Source organism: Pteropus alecto, unplaced genomic scaffold (genome assembly GCF_000325575.1).
Source record: "Pteropus alecto unplaced genomic scaffold, ASM32557v1 scaffold76, whole genome shotgun sequence".
Taxonomy (NCBI): Eukaryota; Metazoa; Chordata; class Mammalia; order Chiroptera; family Pteropodidae; genus Pteropus; species Pteropus alecto.
The window spans coordinates 13,782,133-13,803,833 of record NW_006443138.1 but is presented as its reverse complement, the minus strand read 5'-3'; the positions used below and the strand labels follow the sequence as shown (position 1 = coordinate 13,803,833).

Genomic DNA, 21,701 nt, shown 5'->3' with positions numbered 1-21,701 from the left:
CAGAGTGACCCACCTTACATGGCATATGTTACTGTAGTCCAGCAACCTGGAACAATTTTTGTGTCTGATATTTAAAAATCGTTGTGTTATTTTTGTCTGTGAGGTGCTTTTGTAGGCAATTTGGGTAACCACTGTCCCTGGATGTGTCAATGTTCTAGTATGTTTGGGAAATATCAGGTTAAATAAAAAGATATTTCGATTCTAAGATTTTTCAGAAAATAGATTGAGGCATATTCCTAATTTTAATTTTCCTCTTACAACATGAAAATTTATTTTATTAATGAGTGCATTAATTTCTTAGCATATCCATTAATTCCTAAATCCAGTATCTCCAAAAACCCATCTTTAGGAATACTATCCTATGCTGACATGCATTTAAAAAATTTATTAAATTGGTATTTTTCTAGGAAAACATAAATGACCAAAATTGAATAAAAAGCAAAATTTACCAATAATAATAGAACAAAAACTTTATTAAAGAATTACAATCAAACTAGGCTATGTCCAAAGATCATTTAATGAATAACTTTTTCAATGATTTTAAAGGAAAAGTTAAAACAATATTCCAGGGAATAGAAAATATAGGTTTTTCCCCGGTAAATTTTATGAAACTTTCTTACCAGCGATAGAAAAATCTATCAAGAGACTAAAATCTATCCTTTTAGAGGTATCCAATAGTAAATAAATATCTAGGAGTACAGTAAAAAAAAAATCATTGACAAGGAAAGATTATTTATCATACAGTCAAATATTGTTTGTTTTATGAAATATATTTTTATAAATCATCCTATCAATGAGTCAGGGAAAAAATGGTTCAGCAATCACATTTATTTCATCCAACCAGGAACAGTATCAACTGTAATATCAGATTATAATTTCTGTCTCTCTCCCATGTTTTTTGTCTAGTCACTTTATCATGGTTGCTTTGTAGTTTTCTTTGATAAAGGTTTCACCTAATTTCTAGAATTATGAGCATGACATGACTTGAAGCACATTTTTAATAGAACATTGCACATGAAAAGGTTGATTAAAATCTTTCTTTACTTGCTAAAATCCTCCATTTCTTTTTTTACCTGATATTTTTATGGTTTTTCTATCTTGGGTTGTCATTTAATTTTTCCCCCAAAAGCAAACTAACTTATACTCATGTGTGATAGTGAAAGAAGGAAAGACATGAATGGACAGATAAAATAATAAAAATCAATATTCATCAGTATTTCCCAATGTAAGATTACCCACTTAGGGATCATGATCAAGAAACATAAGAGGGAGAAGTTTTAAAACTTTTCTTGCTCTACCAAGATGATGGTTTTTAAGTTTAGAATTAGTGAAAACCAAAAATTGTCTTTAATTTTCCATCTCGGTTTTGTGAGGTAAATTTTATTCATTTTTAAATATATCAAAGACATCTGAGGAATTATAAGATTCACTATAAAGTTCATGGTATGCAAATATGCTCTTATATCTGGGAAGGCTAAAGCTATAAAGTTCCTGTTGAGATTAGCATAGTCCCAACATTTCAGAGTTTAAAGAAAGCTAGGAAGCGAGAAGACTGAACCATAATAAATATCAAAAAGGTCAATTTTAAGCCTTGAGTCTGTATTTTTCTGGAAGATTACTGCTCCTAAATCTCCCATTTGTCCACTTGGCACATTGGTAAGTGAATGTTGGTCATTGCAAGAAATACATTTTCTATCCAACATAGGAAGTTAACTTTTAGGATTTGGGTGCTTTTCTTTTTCCCAAATCATCCATCCTTTTAGTCAGTCAGTCATAAACCTGCATGATATATAGATTTATACATAGAAAAAAAGTGAATATGACTGAATATGCAAAAAAAAAGCTAGAGTATTTATAAGTAATATTAAAGACAAATTATTACAGATCAAGGACACCAATCTTTTATAATAAAACATAATATTTTTCAACATATTTCTGTTAGAATGGAAGAGCAGTGTAAAGGAAACTACATCTTAACATCAAAAGATGTAATTAAGTTACTTGAGGAAACTATTCTTGTCTTTAATATAATGGAGCTATTAGAGACATACTGAAAAGTGCTACCTCTGAAAGAATCCATCAGAGGAATCTCTCTCTGCCGTTGTGGCCAATATTAAGTAGCTAATTAACAATGTTCTCCTAAACATCTAGATTTTCTCTTAGCATAATAAATACTATGTTCATTTTTCTTCTTTCCCTGTTTATTAGGAATCTCACAGCCAAAGTTATGGCTCCTTTAACAGTCTTGAATTAGAATGTTTTGACCTCAATTTTATTTTTTCTTACTCTTGACATAGTATTCTATTTTTATTCTATACCAGTGTTTACATTTCTATAACCTTTATGTAAAACAGGTTCCTGAAATGAAATGTAGTAAATGAACAAATAAATACATCGAGACAGCAGAACCTTCCTGTTTCTTACCCTCTAATTTTCTCTATTCCCACACCATTATGTTAGACTTTGCAGTTACCTCCACACTGTAATGTTTCACTCTGCAGGTTTTCTTTGTATCATTTCCCTTAACATTATATCCCATTATCATCTTAATTTTAACTTACCACTCTAATATTTAATATCTCTTTATGATTCTATTGCTACAGAATATAATTACTGCCCTTCAAGGAGTTTCTAAGTTACTTTCTAAATTGATTCTTAACCAACAATATGCTTCATAGAAAAATATAAAAAAAATACATAACAAAGCTAAAAATTTGGGATATGTATATGTATCACACTCTAACAAAAATATTGCAAGAATAGAGAAAATATTTTTATCAATGATCATTTTACAATACAGTGTGATTATTAAATGATAAAAGGGTCCTAATCAAGACTTCTCTTACCCATTACATAGTAACTAATATTAGATGTGCCCTTACTCTGCAAACAACTATAAAACTCGAGAGAATATTTGAAAAAACTGTTTACAGACATCAGACACAGGCAATACATAATTGATTCTCAAGAGAAGAGAGACATGTCAGGTGAACTGTATATTTACCCTTGTTTTCTGTTTGTAGTCTCTTTTCAGACTATTCTACACAAAGATGGAGTCTAAGTAGAGCACACGAGTCTTGCTAAGCTGAGGGGCAGATATCAGAAATGCTAAAGTGACTGGAATTTACTGGGCAGGGCAAGAAAGAGGAGAATGTTTCACAGACATGGGCACACAACTCAGAATAGAGATTCCCCATGTGTCTTTGGCTGAGAGCTGTAGAACTTATGTACAGACATAAAAATAAAATCTCTTTCTTTCTCACTCTCTTTCTCCCTCCATACCTCCCTCTCTCTCCCCAAAATTATCTGGTAGTAATTGATATGCCTGACTAAACAAAATCTGATGCCTTGATAGATCATTGACAACATTCAGATTCCTTATTACATCAACCATAACGTCTAGAATATAATTTTAAAATACTGTAAGTGTAAAGAAGAAAGGATAGCACAAAATAAAGATAAAAGAAGTTAATAAAAACATTTCGATAATTCATTATGCATTTGACCTCAAATACAAGAAAAGTAAAAACAATAATAAATAAATGGGACTACATCAAACTAAAAAGCTTCTGCACAGCAAAAGAAACCAACAAAACAAAAAGGCAACAAGTTGAATGAGCGAAGACATTTGCAAACAACACCCTCAATAAAGGGCTAATATCCACGATATATAAAGAACTCAAACAACTCAACAACAGTAAAACAATCCAATTAAAAAATGACCAGAGGACCTGAACACACGCTTCTCCCAAGAAGACACACAAGTGGCCAACAGATGTATGAAAAGATGCTCAAATTCACTAGCTATTAGGGAAATGCAAATCAAAACCTCACACCTGTAAGAATGGTTATTATCAATAAGACAAGTAATAACAAGTGTTAGAGAGGTTGTGAGCAAAAAGGAGCCCACATACACTGCTGGTGGGAATGTAAGTTAGTACAACCACTATGGAAAGTAGTATGGAGGATTCTCAAAAAAAAATTAAGAATAAAATTATCATATGACTCAACAATTCCTCTTTTGGGTATCTACCCCTAAAATTTGAAAACATTTATCCACAAAGATATATGCATCCCAATGTTCATTACAGTATTATTCATGGAGGCCAAGACATGGAAACAACCAAAGTGCCCTTCAATAGATAAGTGGATAAAGAAGATGTGGTACATATATACTCAGTAATATGTGGAATATTACTCAGCCATAAGAAAGGCTGAAATATTGCCATTGGCAACGATACGGATGGATCTTGAGATAATCATGCTAAGCGAAATAAGTCACATGGAAAAGGTTGAGAACTATATAATTTCACTTATCTGTGGGATATAAAACTGAAAGCAACAAACCAGTAAGACAAACAAAAACTCATAGACAGTTTAGTGGTTACCAGAAGGAAAGAAGGGAGGGGAGGAGGTCGATAAGGGTAAAGGGGGTCAAATACATTGTGATGGAAAGATTTGACTTTGGGTGATGAACACAAAATCCAATATACAGATGATGTATTACTGAATTGTACACTTGAAACCTATATTATTAACCACTATCATCACAATAAATTTTAAAAAATAAAGTAACTGGAGGACATAAGAAAAAAAAAAAAAAACACCAGATCTTTAAGATGACCAAGATGTTGAAATGAGCAGGCTAAGTCTCTAATATAATTATTACAAACATTCAAGGACCTAAATAAAAGATGACTGTAATGAGTAAATAGGAAATCTCAGCAGAGGAATGAGAAATATAAGAATCAAATGAAAATCCTAGTATTGATAGTTATATCTGAAAAAAGAAAGGTACTAAATGAGCTCAACAGCAGATTAGAGACTAAATAATAAAGGACCTTAAATACAAATTAATAAAAATGTCATCAGAAGACTCAAGAAAAAGAAAGATTGAAAAACAGGAATACAGTCTCAGTGTCTTATAAGAAAATGTCAGGCAGTCTATTATCACGTACTTGCAGTTCAAGAAAGAGAAAGAGACTGGAACAGAAAAAGTGTTTTGGGGGGAGGCAAAGAATGAGAAATGACTGCTTAATGGGATTGTGGTTTCTTTTTGGAGTAATAAAAATATTCTTGAATTATAGTGGTGATGGTTGCACAACAGTGTGAATGTACTAAATGCCACACATGGGTAAATGTTACATTATGTATTTCTTACCATCTTTAAAATAAAAAGACTGCCAATATCAAATGTTGCCATCATTGTGGAACAAGAGAATACTCATTTATAGTGGTTATAAATTGTATAACCACTTTGGGAATCACTTTGGCAGCAATATTTTGCTAATATTTTTAATAGCCCAAACTTCAAAATAACTCAAATGTTCTTTATCAGAATAATAAAAATAGTTTATACTCACTAAAATAGAATACTTCTCAACAATAAAAGATCTGAGCTGATAATGCAATACATATGCATCTCAAAAAATATTTGAGTGAAAGAAATCAGATATATATACATACTGTATGATATTTATATAGAACGCAAGAATCGACAATATTATCTAGAGGGGTATAAATCAGAATATTGAGAGAGAGAGATTTATGTGGAAGGTAGTGAAAGCAAACCTATCAAGATGGAAATATTCTATATCTTGAATGGAATATTTGTTACGTGGTACTACATACATTCGTCAAAATGTGTAGGATTGTACTTTTAAGATTTCTATTTTGCACGCATATAAATTTTATCACAATGAAAACAAATGAGTATGTAGAGTATGACCCCAGTTTTGTATATAATAATCTTTATAAATAAACTATGTTTATTTAAAAAGTTAAAGGATTGTACACCAATCCTTTAACATAAGCTTTCTCTAGTAGTAGATATATGTAAGACTTTCATTTTCTATGTCCCAAATTTTGTGATTTTTCTGTTTTGAAGAATATTGTTGTAAGTAGAAAGTAAATCACCAATTAAAACATAGCAATTTTATATCTACCTGCAGCAAACAATGTTAAGTGGTCATGACAGGGTAATAAATGGATTAAAAAACAAATTGTACAAAAATATAATTAAAGTGAAAAAGTTTAGTTACTTTAGATATCTATTATCAGTCTGACAGATCAAGGTGATAAAATCAGATATATAAATTAAATAAACAATATTCTCCTACATAACAAAATAGAATTAATAGACATTACTTTTAATGACCAGATAATATTTATCAAAATTTATCACATATTGAATCTCAGGTAAGACAATACAAAAATATCAGAAATATCACCAATTCTTTTTCCTAATTACTATGTATCTTTAAAATATTATAAAAAAATGTACCTATATATAAAAAACTCAGATTACTGGAAATAAAGTCATAGTCTCCTAGTATCAAATTAGTTATTAAATAAGTAAGAAATATTCCAAGTCATTATTCAGAAATTAATGATAACGAGAATACAATGTAATAATTCTAGAGGGACATAATAAAATCGTCACTTATGGTAAGTCTAGTCAAGCACATATAAAGAATGAAAACCTATAATACATAAAGAACTTATTCAAATTCATATGATATCACAGTAGTAATAAAGGAAAGAGATGATATGAAAAAAATGAGAAATATGCAGTATAAAGAACATATTATACCTTACCAATCAAATAAACACCAGATGAAGCAATGATCAATACAATTTTACTTTGTTAAAACATTAATATATACTTTGTATATTAAACAAAATTTATATATATACCATATATATGCACACATATCTATATCTATTCATATGTATACATATATATATTTATATGTATGTATGTATGTATGTATGAGAGAGAGAGAAGAGGAAGAGAAAGAAAGAGGGAATGCTAATGGTATTTCTGTGAGGCTTCCACACTCATGTAGCTCACATACCTGCTGACAGTGTAACTTGTGATAAAGATTATGATTCACTAATCTTATTCTGGGAAATGTATTTTAAAATACTGCTTCAATTTATTTACAGCTATAACCTTAAAGATTCTTAATGAAACTTTATTAATAATTGAAAAAAATTGGAAGAAACCTAAATGCCCTAAAATAGAAAAATCATTAAGTTAATTAGGGCTGTATCAGTTCAATGCAGTATAATGCAGACATACAAAATAATCGTATTCAGTATTTGATAATGTGAATTATGCTTACTATATTAGAATGAATTAAAACAAAAACACTATGTGTAAAATGATAGCGTATTTTAAAATAAACATCAATATCTTTGTGTTGTGAGATTACAGGGACCTTTTACTTTTGATTAAGTAAATTTCATTATTAATATTGTTCCATAAATAGGCAAATCTCTTGTAAAAAATACATATATGTATATATCTGTGTATATAGATATATGTACATATTATATGTCTGTGTTTAAAAGTTTTCTTAGGTTCTAGTTGTTGTGTTCAGCAATAGGGATTTAAAAATAGTTAAGTTCTTTGCATTCCAGAAATTCTCAGTCTACAAGTAGGAAACCAGGTGACCTGTAAACCCAGAAATAGATACACACATATAGTCAACTGTTCTTTGATACAGGTGCAAGAGCAATTCAATGGAGTGATAGCAGTCTATTCAACAAATGATGCTGGAACAACTGAAAGTCTATATGCAAAAAACTTTACCTAGACAAAGATCTTATAACTCACACAAACTCAAAGTTAATCACAGACCTAAAAGTAAAATTCCAAGGAATGAAATTTCTGATGGAAACATAAAACAAAATCTATATGACTTTGGGTTGGCAATGAGTTTTTAAATACAGTACCAATAACATGATCCATGAAATAAAAACCTGAAAAGTTGAACTTTATTAAAATAAATACGAAACCTCTCTGCAAATGACACTTTTAAGAGTATGGAAAGACAAGCCACAGACTGGGAGAAAATATTTCTGAAACACATATCTGGCAAAGGAATTGTATCCAAAATATATGAAGAACTATTAACACTCAGCAATAAGAAAACAACTCAATTTAAAAAAAAATGGGTAAAAGGTCTGTATAGGTACCTCATCAAAGAAGATATAAAAATGGTAATGTAAGCATACAAAAAGGCTCAACATCATTTGTTATTAAGGAAATGCAAATTAAAATAGCAGGGAGATAATGCTACATACCTATTAGAATGGCCAAAATCTAAAAATATTGACACTACCAATTTTATAAAGATGTAGAACAACAAGAAACTCAGTTATTACTAGTGGGGATACAAAATGATATATTAATTTTGAAGATGGTTTGATAGTTTCTCAGAAAGGTTAACATGGTCATACTATACAGTCCTACAGTCATACTGCTATATATTTACCCAATTGCTTTGAAAACCTATTCCTACACAAAAATCTGAAGATAAATGTTTATAGTAAATTTATCCATAATTCTAAAACTGAAAGTAGCCAAGATGTCCCACAATAGGTGAATTTATAAACAAACTGTGGTACATCTATACAATAAAATATAATTTAGCAATAAAAAGAAATGAGCTGTCAAGCCACACAAAAATATAGATGAATCTTAAATGCACATTGCTAGTAAAATAAATCAGTCTGAGAAAGCTACATACTGTATGATACCAACTATATAACATTCTAAAAAGGCAAAACTAGAAAGAGTAAACATATCATTGGCTGTCAGGAGTTCAAGGGGTAGAGGTTAGAATAGGTGAAGCTCAGGGACTTATTAGGGTGTGGAAATTGTTCTGTGTGACTCTCTAGTGGTAAATACAGGACATTAAGCATTTGTCAAAATTTACAAAACTTTACAGCAAAAACAATGAATCTCAGCATACGCAAATGTCTATAAAATTATTCAGGGGTTCAAGGGAATCACAAGATATAATATAAAATGTGACCAAAAAAGTCTAACTATATTACAAATATATAAAACAACATCACTGTATAGGGCAAAAAACAAGTTAACGACTTAAGTAAATTTGGAAATGAGTGGAGTATATTAGACTAAAGGTACTGGACTTTGCATAAGAACTGTACTCTAGTTGATAAAGTTATTTTCCATGGGCATATGGGTTAACAATTCTGAACCCGCTTGATTTGTATACAAAATCAGAAATGAAAGAGCAGAAGTTACAATGAATACCACAGAAATACAAAGGATCATACAAGAATACTATGAAAGACTATATGCCACCAAATTAAATAACCTAGAAGAAATGGACAAGTTCTTAGAAATATATAACCTTCCTAGACTGAGTCACAAAGAGCTAGGAAATCTAAATAGACCAATCAACAGTAAAGACATCGAAACAACCATCAAAAACCTTCTAAAAAGTAAAAGTCCAGTATCATATGGCTTCACTAGTGAATTTTGCCAAACGTTCAAAGATGATTTAATACCTGTTAAACTATTCCAAAAAATTGAAGAGGTGGCTATACTTCTTAACTCATTTTATGAGGCCAACATTATTCTGATATCAAAACTTGGTAAGGATAACACAAAAAAACTACAGACCAATATCTCTGATGAATACAGATATAAAAATCCTGAACAAAATACTAGTAAATCACATATGACAATACATTACAAAGATTACATATCACAATATAGTAGGTTCATTCCAGGGCCACAAGGATGGTTCAATGTATGCAAATCAATCAATGTGGTACACCACAAAAAAAAAAAAATAAAAAAATAAAAATCATATGATCATGTCAAAAGATGCAGAAAAAGCCTTTAACAAGATATGGCATCCATTTATGATTAAAGCACTTAATAAAATAGATATAGGAGGAAAGTACCTGAACATGATGAAGGTCATATGCAACAAACCCTCAGCGAACATCATACTTAATGATGAAAAACAAACCTTTTCCTCTAAGATTAGGAACAAAACAAAAATGCCTGCTTTCACCACTTTTATTCAGTATACTATTAGAAGTCCTAGCTAGAGCAATCAAGCAAGAGAAAGAATTAAAAGACATCCAAATTGAGAGTAAAGAAGTCAAATTTTCACTTTTTGCAGATGTGTATACTGGAATTAAACAAAGAAATGGAAGTGTCTGGTAGGAGTAAGGTTTGTCCATGTTGGAGTGGGATGCTACAGATAAGCAAAGAGAAGCAGCTAGAATGACCAATCAATGTAGTAACTGATCAGATTTGGAGACATCAGTATCAATGTATACTTAGCTAACATAGGTATAGGTGATTAAATATAAAAATGTTTATAAATATATGTTTATCCATAGGTTAGTATATATGCGTGTGTATACACACTTACACACTACATGCACGCAAGCGCACACACACTCACACACACACACTGTCAGCTGAGAGGCCCTAGAAACAATTACACCCTAATAGCAACAAAAACACCTAGCACCCAGACTTTGGACTTCAACAAAAAGAACAAGAGCTCCTTAGAGAAAAGACTAGTTCTTGGAATGGTGCAGAAAATATATAAAACAAGCCTGGAGCATTTTGTAATCCAAGAAGTAAGAAAGTGCTCAAAAGTAAGGTTATGAGGATATATCAAAGGGATACAGGAGTCACCTGAAAAAGTTCCCAATAGCTAAGATGCAAAAACAATTAAGAAACAAAGAAAACTAAGTAGCTTTGGATTATAATCCAAAGTATAAAATAGATATTCATAAATTCATAAATGGGAGACAATAGATAAAAACTTCCAAATAACCATGCAGATAATATGCTCTTATGAAGGTATAGTATCATTTCCAAGTGTGGACTGTGCATAGTGACCTTGGTTCAGAGTGTATATTATGGAAAGAGAGGGGAAAAAATTAGTACCTTAAACCAGTGATCAAGGTTAATATGATAAACAAAATAATGGTTTCAAAAATGTCCACGTAATCATCTGTGGAGCATGTGAATATATTGTTACATGGCAAAGAAAATTAAGTTTGCAGATAAAATAAAGTTGCTAACCAGTTGACTTTAAGATAGGCAGATTATCTTTTATTATTCAGATGGGCCTAATGTAATTGCAAGGTCCTTAAAATTAGAAGGAAACAGAAAAGTCAGAGGAAGATGTGATATGAAAAAAAGGCACAGAGTGATACATTACTGACCTTGAAGGTGGAGGAAAGAAGCCAGGAGTTAAGAAATGTGGGCAGCCTCTAGAAGCTGGAAAGCTAGAAAACGATGCTACTCTAAAGCCCCTGGAAAAGAACACAGCTCCCTCGACATATTAATTTTAGTCTAGAGACCTATGTTGGATTTATAACCTATGAAATATAAGGTAATAGTTTCTGTTGTTTACGCTTCTAAGTGTGTGGTAATTTGTTGTAGCAGTAATAGAAAGTAAATACAGGTTACATTAACAGTGAAAAGTTATATTGATAATGTGTACCTTTAACATTTTGTGATGAAAATAGCACCTTATCTCTGTGGTCTTTTCCCAAAACCCATTTTCCTTGTCTAATCACAAGAAAGGCATCAAGCAAATCCCAGTTGAGACACATTATACGAAACTTCTGACCAACAATCCTTAAAACTGACCAGGTCATCAAAAGCCAAGAAATTTTGAGAAACTTGCCACCAAGTAGAGTTTAAGGAGACATGACAATGTATGTAAAGTAATCGTATCTAGAATAAAATTCTAGAAAAGAAAAAAAGGACATTAGAGTAAAACTGAAACTATTTGAATAAATTATGCATTTTAGTTAATAATATCAATATTCGTTTATTAATTGTGATAAATGTACCATACTAATGTAAGATGTTAATAATAGTGGAAACTGAGTTTGAGAAACTGAGTATTATGTGACTTAATTGTGTCATCTTTTGCCACTGTAAATTTATATTCCCTCAGAACTACTTGGAAATCTTTGCATTTAAAACACTGACTCCTTTTCTCATTCCTCAATAGTTACCTATACATAAATACAAATGATAAGCTCTTTAAGTCCCTCTAAAGTCATCTTCGAAATGTTTCTACTATCTCTATAATAATTTCGTAAATATAACACTATTGTGAAAAAAAATAATTTTCTTTAAAAAAGCCTTTTGATATAATCTGCCCCCACTACACAAAGGAGGTGATCGGTGAGGAGGTCCCACCTCCTTGGTAAATATACCTAGAATGAACGGTTTCATTTACATAGTTTTTAGTCGTAGATACTATTTCTAGACAGTTTCTCATGTACTTTATATGAATTAGACATTTAGTCATCACAAAAATCCATCAAGATACTTGTTATCAGCATTTTCAGATGAAGAAAAAGGCTTAGAGACAAAAGCTAAGGTCACAGAGAGAATGAGTATTAGAGTCAGGAACTGAAGGTAATTCTAACATTAAACTGATGCTTCAGTCCACTGTACCTCTTCTCTTAGTAATCTCAAATACACCGTCTAGTCTGGGGGAAATCATTCTAACATTTTAAAACTTTAGCAAAGTTTCAGACTCCATATTGTCTTTCTGTGCTCTCAGAAAGTTACCTACTGTAATTGAGAGCTGCACAACTGAATTGGAGGAGCAGAGGCTGGAAGTTTGCAATAGCCCTGGGGAGGCACATATCTACAAAAATCTGACAGAAGACTGACTTTTTGAGTTAAGCAGGAGTTAACTGTGCAACACCTGCCTTCTAGTCTCCTCATGTCCCTTCTGTGCTGCCACATTCCAAAGGTTCAACTAGGATTACATAAACCTTATTGGTTAAAATGGTAGGCCCATAACATTTATGGGGTCCTTAAACATACCAGCTGTCACAAACTAATACTTTCCTTAAAACCAATTCTCTTAGTTATTTAATTTTACAGACTATTTCTGAGGAGACAGGTGGAAATTTCACAGCCTGAGAAAAATTTAAATAAGGGGAAAAATCCTTTTCATGAACACTGGATTACATGTAAAATCAATGTGAAATATCTATATTACACAGACACTAAGTTTTATTTACAACAACATCCAAAAACTTGAAGCATGTGCTTGCTTGTGGTAGATTTGTTTCTTTCATATTATACAAGTTTAAAGATAAAAGTCAAACTACTGATAATTCCGGAAAATCGAAATCTGGTTTTAGAGGCAATTATTTTTTAGGTTTCCCCCCTCCCCCATTAACCTAATTTTGGCATTTTTTCTTTTTACATACTTGCTGAATATATTACTCTAATATATACATGCTTTTTTTTAAAAAAAATTATAAACTGTTTTCAAAGCACTTGTACAGCCATAACCTTATCTCACAACAAGCATACTTCGATCTGCATTTGGCATTCTCTTATGAGACTACAGTAATATTCTCTTTTCATTGACTTTTCTTTTGCTGTATTGAATCTTTTACATATCTTAGTTACTTCTTTTCCTTTCACTTTTGTTAACTCGCATATTCTAGATGGCACACATAATCTAACAGAGAATTTAACATTTTGGAAATGTATATATTTAAGCATGCAAAAGGGGCATTCTTGATTTCACTATAAAATTTTAAAATCAGTTTTCCAAATAAGTGTAGGAAGGTTTTTGTTATTTGCTAACCCTGACTGTCAAATTTTGGGTTTGAGAAATGTCTGAGGAGGTTGTTAAAAGAATAGATGCTGCTTTCCCTCTTGAGACCATCAGAGCTGGAGATGAACATTTATGAGTTAAACCATCTTAACAGGCAACTCTGTGGCACATGAAATCTGAGATCCAGCACACTGTCAAATGTTTTCAAATTATCTCCCTTCTTAAATTTGAGTTTATTACATGTCGCTTTCATTATACTTTTTGGCAAATGAGTGAGAACATTAAATTCTATGAGGGCTCTTAGAAAACTTTTGCCTAAGAACAAAAGTTTTAATGTGAGCCTGTCTAGACCATTGGGATGGTTAGTCATCCAACAATAACATAGAAGAAAAGTGATTGACAAAATTAATAGGGAAAGTTTTTATTAAAACTATTACTCTATTGCCTAAATTGATGACAACATGTAATTTTCTTCTTCACAGCCCTCACTATAATTTGCTTCATTTAGTTCACTAAAAGGAAAGTTATATTTTTCTGTGATCACTGTGGCAACATCAAAAGGTGCGTTCGTGTATTATGTCATGTGGCATTTTATAATGCCACCCAAAAGGCACATCTTAACAAGAAAGCAAAAGGTTAATTTCAGTTATGATCATCCCTTGCTTGTGACCACTTGAGTGATCTTGCTCAGATTACACAGAATATACAAAATATACTCCTCCTACACATGCCAACCTGTTAGAGAGATATCCTGCTCTTTAAATGTTCCCACCCTTAAAATAGATTTTTCTAAAGATCAGCTTCAGAACTCAAATTCAGTACCAACTTTCTTGTAAAAAAAAAATTTATTCAGATAACTCTCACTGTATTTTTCTTTGAGCCTTTGGTATCTCTTGTTGGCACTGGTATGATGTCAAGAATTTATTTCTTTATTCCTAAACTCTGGATTTCTTCAAGGACTAATGGCAGTACATCTCTGAAGAAGAAAAACTTGATTTCTGAGGTCATGTGATTCTCAAGGAGAAGAATACATCTTTCTAAATCTGAACATATAGTTTTCCAGCTTAAAATCCATGTGCTTTCTCCATAGTAAAAAAAAATTAAATTTTCTCAACATGGTTTAAGCCTCTCTACAATCTTTTCTCCTCCAGCTTCATCATCTAACGTTTCTGCCTTCACCCTGAAGGGCCACATTAAACTGCATGTAGCTCCCTGCATATTCCATTTTGTTTCTTATTGATCATGCTCTCTCTGCAGTATATGTCATCACTTTTATATTCTTCCTGCCTGATTCTGGAGCCCAGCTAACATCTCACACTTTTTCTTACTGCTCAGAAAAGGCATGTGATAAGAATCCTGTTTGTCCTTTAGGCTAGGTTAGGTGATACACCCTACAGTTCCATAATGTGCATTCTGCCAGAGTGTATTTAATTTTGTTTTCATTGTATTTCTCTACCATTATACTGAGCTATTTAAGAAATATGTCTAATATATCTTGGAAATTTCTAGAAATAGTCTCATAGTTACCCCACAATAAATACTGAATAATGGAATTGATAGATATTTCTAGCTGATATATTTAGCATATTAAATGTCAACAAGTACCTTTGAATTTAGTGCATAATTGAGTTAATGAAGACTGTGCAATCATCAGGCTAGAAATTATCTACTATAGGCAGTTGTCAAACACCAAGTCAAAAACAACATTGTTTTTATTCTGAAATTTTGTCTCAGGGTAATATTTTTTTTTACTTGTTTCAGAAGTATTTTAATATATTGTAGATATAGATACACATACACCTTTTTAGAGAAAGCCTGTTTCTTGAGTTCTTCCAGCTATGATTCACTGTTATTACACTGGAGTCTTGTTGGTATGGTGGCAGGTGTGGGAAGAAGGGAATTTCTAAAATCTTATGATTAAATATCAGTTTTTTAGTGGGCCTGTGTGAGCTGTGACCTTCACAAATGTTTTCCAGGGGTATAGTTCCCCCACCTCCACCTCTACTCCCTTTCCTTTACAGAAGCATTTCCAATTTATTTCTTTGAACCCCTAATTCTTTTTGACTATGTTTCCTCCCCTCACCCCTTAAGTGAAACAGAAAGGGTATGGAGGCTGGAATGGGAGGAATGACCTTCTTTCAGATCAGGTAAGGCTCACAGATTATTGTTTCCTGGAGAGCAGGGCTTTGTTATAGAGAAGGTATTGAGTGTATCTAATAATGTTTACTCTTCCCCTCCCCCATCAAATTCATGAGAGGATCTTTCTCAGATCTTCAACATGAGAACTGACAAGAAATTCTGAGATGCCCAAAATTAAATTACAGCAAGGGGAAAGCTGAAGGAAGAGACAAGGGAGGTTAATCAGTTAACAACTGCAGAACACAATCAACCAAAGACTGCTTACATTCCTGAGTGAATGTTGAAACTCTGAATTAACTTTCGACTAAATACTTCTGCTGTTATCTAAAGAGAATAAATAGCCAGGTGCCACAGACCACCAGGCACCTCCACGTCTTGCTTACATGTGAACTGTCTGGGCTGTTGCTTGCCACCAACTCAAAGGAGCAAATGCTTCTATAGTACAAACTCTGCATCTATCCCAGAACTAGCCTCACTTCTCCTTCTCCTGCCCCTTTATCTATAGCGAATATAAATTCTTTCAAAACAACTTACATCTTTCTTCCCAAAACTGTTTCCAGAAAGGAGCCTCTCAGCCCCAAGACAGCAGTCATGTTTGCCCTTCTACCTGACGCTGTGGTTCAGACTTCATGCCCCAGGACGTAGTCCTCTTTTGGCTGACATCTAGTTTTATAAAACTTTTCAGAAAAGCTTTTGGCAGTGAAAATTTTTTGTTTAACAGAACGTAATGGGATTCCTCGGGGTAAAGCCAACGATGGAGTGGAAAATCCCTAATATTGCAACCCCGGGAGTTCCTCATTTTCATGCTGTCCACAGTCAGCCTCTAATAATTTGTCAATTACTATTTAAGTGTTCTACCTGTTAGCTTATAACTCCGGTCTTCTGTTCCAAGTTAGCATATCTCAGATGTGACTCTCAACATGCTTCTGTTTCTTCAGATTTCTCAACATGCCTGCTCTGATGGGTCTAAGAAAAACTGATTTTTTTGTGTATCCAGCTATTTTTTGTTATAAGAACAAAAGTAAGGACTTCCTAGCTCTTTACATGTTGGAACTAAAACAATCTCTTCCAGACAGCTGTTTTCTGATTTTTCTTGTTATTTCTATGATTTCCATTCTGGTAAAGCAGAAGCTGTACCTTCTCTTATTTTCTATTATTAGCTCCTTATTTCATGTTCCCTGGATTTCTGATTAAGGCCTCAATTCTCATGGTTGTGCTGATGGAATAATTTTATGTCCTCAATGATTTTTGTGTCATCAGATAGTTTCCTAGTATTTAAAACGACAACATCAAAAACAAATATACGAGTGAAAAAAAATCATTATTTTGAAGGTTGTTTACTGTATCTCACTCTAGGTGTCTTAAATCTAGGGAGATTTAAAGTTGTCTTGATATTATAAAGACAAAGACTTATGCCCATTACAGATGAGTTACAGATGCATACTTCTTCCTTAAATTGATTAATAGAAAGACTGTTTTACTCCGGTTTCTCAAAATGTGATCTTAAGACCATCTGTAACAAAATAACCTGGAAATTTATTCAGAATGCAAATTCCTAAGCCTAAATCTTGCCTATTAAAACTGAACATCAGGGAATTGGGCCTGGAAATATAAATTTTGTAAGATCTCCAGGTGATGTTTATATACACTAAATATTGAGAATTACTGTTTTTAACATATATTAACTTTTGCTATTAGCTATGGTAAGTCAAAAGCTATCTAAGTCTACCTTTCTCCAAGGAATGGATTGTTCAGTCAAGTATCATTCTGTATAACTAAATGATAAACGTAACCCAGATTATCAGACTACATGAATCACCAACACAAAATTTACTTTCTAAATCCTTTAACGTTTTAAAGATTCATCTCATGGAGCTGTTTATTTCTTCAACCAGGGCAGAGGTGTGAAAGCTTTCTTAACAGTTCTTCTAATTATACAATCACACTATCAACCATGTAAAATGAATCAATACTGCAATGTTGTTTCAGTACACCGCTTTTGGAAGAAATACACTAGAAACTAGGCTGTATTGTCAATCATAAAATAAAATTGTGTAGAATGAAATGAAACATAGCATCTCAAAATCAAATATAGAAAATAGCCTACTTTTTTCCCCTCCTGCCATCCTCAGACAGAGAGTTAAAAGAACTTATAAGGAATCACCCAATATCACTCTTAATATTTAAGTTTACTTCCTTTACATCTTAATAAGAAAATACCATATAGGAGGGTAGGGGGAGGGTGAAGTGGATAAAGGGGATCAAATATATGGTAAATACAATAGAATATACAGATGTCAAATTATAATGTACACCTGAAATTTATATAATTGTATTAATCCATGTTACCCCAATAAACAATTAAAAAAAAAAGAAATTACCACATAATGCTTGCTTTATTCTATTAAAATCTATTTAAGAAATGAATCCTTGGCATTTTACATTTTTCATTCCACTTTTGGGATGGGAATGTAAGTAAAAATTGGGGTGAAATGTTCTTAGTCCTACTTCATCTTTCATTTTTCCATCCCCAACCTACTTTTCTCTGTGATCAATCAAGAACTGTGTGGGAATAATGCACGAGTCAGTCAAGGTTAAAATGGAAATTCTTCAAAAGGATTCAGTATAAATAGACCTGATAAATAACATTTATGAATAGATATAGTTCACTTATTTCATGGAAGGTCAGAAGACATGGGTTACGTGAAAAGACTTCCTCTGATTAAGCTGAAAAAGTTCTATCAAACTAGATAGAATCTTGTTTGTAATTTATCCATAATTGGTCTTTGAAGGGCAAGCAAGATTTCCACTTTCACTGGCTGTCATTTCAAGAAAAGAAAGTTCTATAATAAAAGATCCTATGGCATGAAAAGACTAATGCATTAGCAAATCTGATGCTCTATGATAACTGACACTGTTGTTTTCAATGCACTAGTAGTGAAATTTGGGGAATATGTGAAAAAGAAACTGTCTTGGTGCAGTAATGAAAAATACTATACGAACATGGGATAAACCATTTTGCAAAAAGTGTGTGAAGATACTAGGCAAATGGAGATGGCATCCATGTCGTAATCTGCATTTATTAAGTGCTGACTATGTATCAGACTCAATGCCAGTGCTCTACATCGATATTTTATTTAACAGCTATATCATTTTGGTAAAGTATCATCATCGTGAAAATTTACACATGGCGAAACTAAGGGTTACGAAGTCAGTACTTGCTATGAAAAGGATTGGAATCCAGATCAACTTAAATCTAAAGCACATCCACTTTCCTTATATACCATATGACTTAAGGATCATGGATATGTATTCCCTTCAACTTTTATGGTATCTAGATCTTTGTCTCTCCAAGGATCACCAAACCCCTCAACTAAGTTGTTAATTTTGTCTTCCATTCTCTTTTCCCCCAGTTAAGTGTATACTAATGTTGTTGAACATAAAACTCTTTCAATTTCAATTTTAACAGCTATATTTAATACATTATAGTTCCCTTTGATTTGCAAATCACTTTGACTAGAACAACATAAAATTGGTAATTAATAGCAATAGGGAGTTCTGAAATATATTTGACTTGGAAAAATGTTCAAAGATTCTTTAACATCTCCAGCACATCTTATTAAATGTCTGAAGCAATCTTATGTGGGCCTGATATAGCCTTATATGTAGATCAAGGGTAAGAAAATCTCATTATATCTGTACCTACATTATTTGTCTTATTGATACAATCATATAATTTAATATCAATGTCATAATCCAACATTATAAGATTTGATAGAACAACTGTATACTTGTCCATCTGTCTTTCTTTCTTTTTTTCTTATTTATTTATTTATTTATTTTTTATTTATTTTTACTGTTTTAGGCGAGGCAACCCTTGGTTGACCTTACAGATTGCAAGGACCTTGTCAGCTTACAATCCTTTATTTTTTATTTTTTTATGCTTACAGCACCTGGTCTTCCTAGGTGGTCTCCCATCCAAGTACTAACCAGGCCCGACCTTGCTTAGCTTCTGAGATCAGACAGGATCTGGCTTGTTCAGGGTGGCATGGCCATAGACTCCCTCCCTTTTTTCTTTCCTTCCTTCTCTCTTTCATCAAAGACTTAATAAATGTCCACTGTGTGCCATATCCCATTCTAAGCAAAGACATAGAGTAGTAAACAAATAAAAAAGTCTCAATGTCAAGGAGCTTTCATTCTAGTGAAATTTTATTTATATAAAAATAGAAGTGAATTTCTATTGAAATTTTTCCTTTAAATTCTGCATATTTTTTTCAGAAGATCAACATGGCAAAATAAAATCCATGAGTACTCAATAATAATGTTGCTTATATTGAGATAGATTAAATGTTATTGTCATGATTAAATGAGTAAGATCTCATTAACAACTTTTGTATCCTCAGGACATAGTATAATTTATGATACTTAGTTGACACACCATAAATACATTCATGAATTTAAGAGATTTGTGTCAGGGATTGCTCTTTGTATTATAGTAGCCACTAGCTACATTAGATATTTAATTCATATTTAAATTGGTTAAAATTAAATAAAATTAAAAATGCAGTTTTACAGTATCATTAGTCACATTTCAATCGATCAATAGCCACATTTGGCTACCATATTGGATGGTGCAGAGAACATGTTAATGTCTTTAACTTTTGTAGTTGAGTACTTTGTTTCAATTCTTTTATGTTTAATAATATGCATTTTTTACTATGAAATTTCCTCAGAAAATTCAGTTCTTTAGGTACGCTACCCATATTTCAAACTCTCAAGTTTCAATGTGGTAGGCTAGGGCTACAATACTGAACAATGAAGAGAACAATCCATCATTGCAGAAAGTTCAATTAGATAGCATTACTGACTAATTTCACTATTGCACTTGATGTCCACTATTGTTCAAAAAAATAATCTTAATGTTACAGTTGCAGAAAGAGAATAAAATTTTATGAGGTAATTTGAATTTCTCTTTCTGCAACTGAGAATTAAGACTGTATTTTTAAGTTTTTGTAATCATTTGTTAAATTTAAAAATTGCACTCGATGTTATGTTATTATGGTGAGATGATGCAGCTAGTCAAATTTCTACTTTGGGGAATTTTCTAAACTGGTCTCTTAAGCTTAGTATGAGATCTTGTTTTGTAATATATACTTCAACATTTTAAAAAAGTTTTATGACTGTTTGAAAAGATTATACGTAGTCTTTATTTGTAGGGTGCAATGTTAAATATTTTTACATTATATGAACATTCCTGATTATCTCATTTAAAGGCTCTATTCTTCTTTCAGATTTTTCCTTAGGGTGTCTAAAATTGTCTGCAGCTATATATACAAATCACATTTTCTCTTTAAGAATTGACGCTTATTAGCATCCTGAGGTATCTTCCAAGGATATTGGAGAGGGATATGCATGCTCTTCCCTGGCACACTAAATGAGACATGGCCAAGAGTAAATTAAAGGCATTTACAGAACTCATTACCCAACTATTTCTAATCCTCTATATAATCCACAATTTTGAGAATTTCTCAATCTTCTACATTTTTCTTTTCTACTAAAGGCTCTTTTCAAATTTCTAAGCCAGTTATAAGCCTCAGTCTAGGGAGTCTGATTTAAAAAGGAATATATTTCTAAGAGCTATTTTATATTTTCTACTTAAAAATAGAACATATCTTTCTGGAGTGACATTTTTTGACCATCTCTCTATGATGATATAGTAGGTAGTCCTGCATTAGGAGAGGAAAAAGACTCTAAGATCCATTGTAATTATATTCACTGCGATGGTAATTCCAGGATAATTAGCTCAAGCAGAAGCATGGTAATATGGTAGAAGATCAATCCTTCATGGGGAATTTGGCATATGGTATGCTCTTATTCTTTTTGGTAAATGCATAGATGAATAAAATCAGGGAATATTTTGACCATCAAATGACATACAAATGAATAAATGAAGAGTATCTGCTGGTTAAAGGAAAGAAAATAGTCATATAGAGATGAATGTCTGAAAAGAATGTTGAGGAATGAGAGAAGTATTTTTTCCATATCCATCCAGGTGAGCAGTAGTAACTAATAGGCTCATTTTAGTTATAAATGCTTAAATTCAAAATATTGTAAAACTCAAATGTATTCAATTTAGCCAAAATGCTAATAATAACACTGATTCCTATA

General features: G+C 32.1%; 1 pseudogene; it reads right to left on the bottom strand.

The window, feature by feature from the left end:
- Positions 1-19,474: 19,474 nt before the first annotated feature.
- Positions 19,475-19,593, bottom strand: LOC112472329 (annotated as a pseudogene).
- Between the last annotated feature and the right edge of the window lie 2,108 nt (positions 19,594-21,701).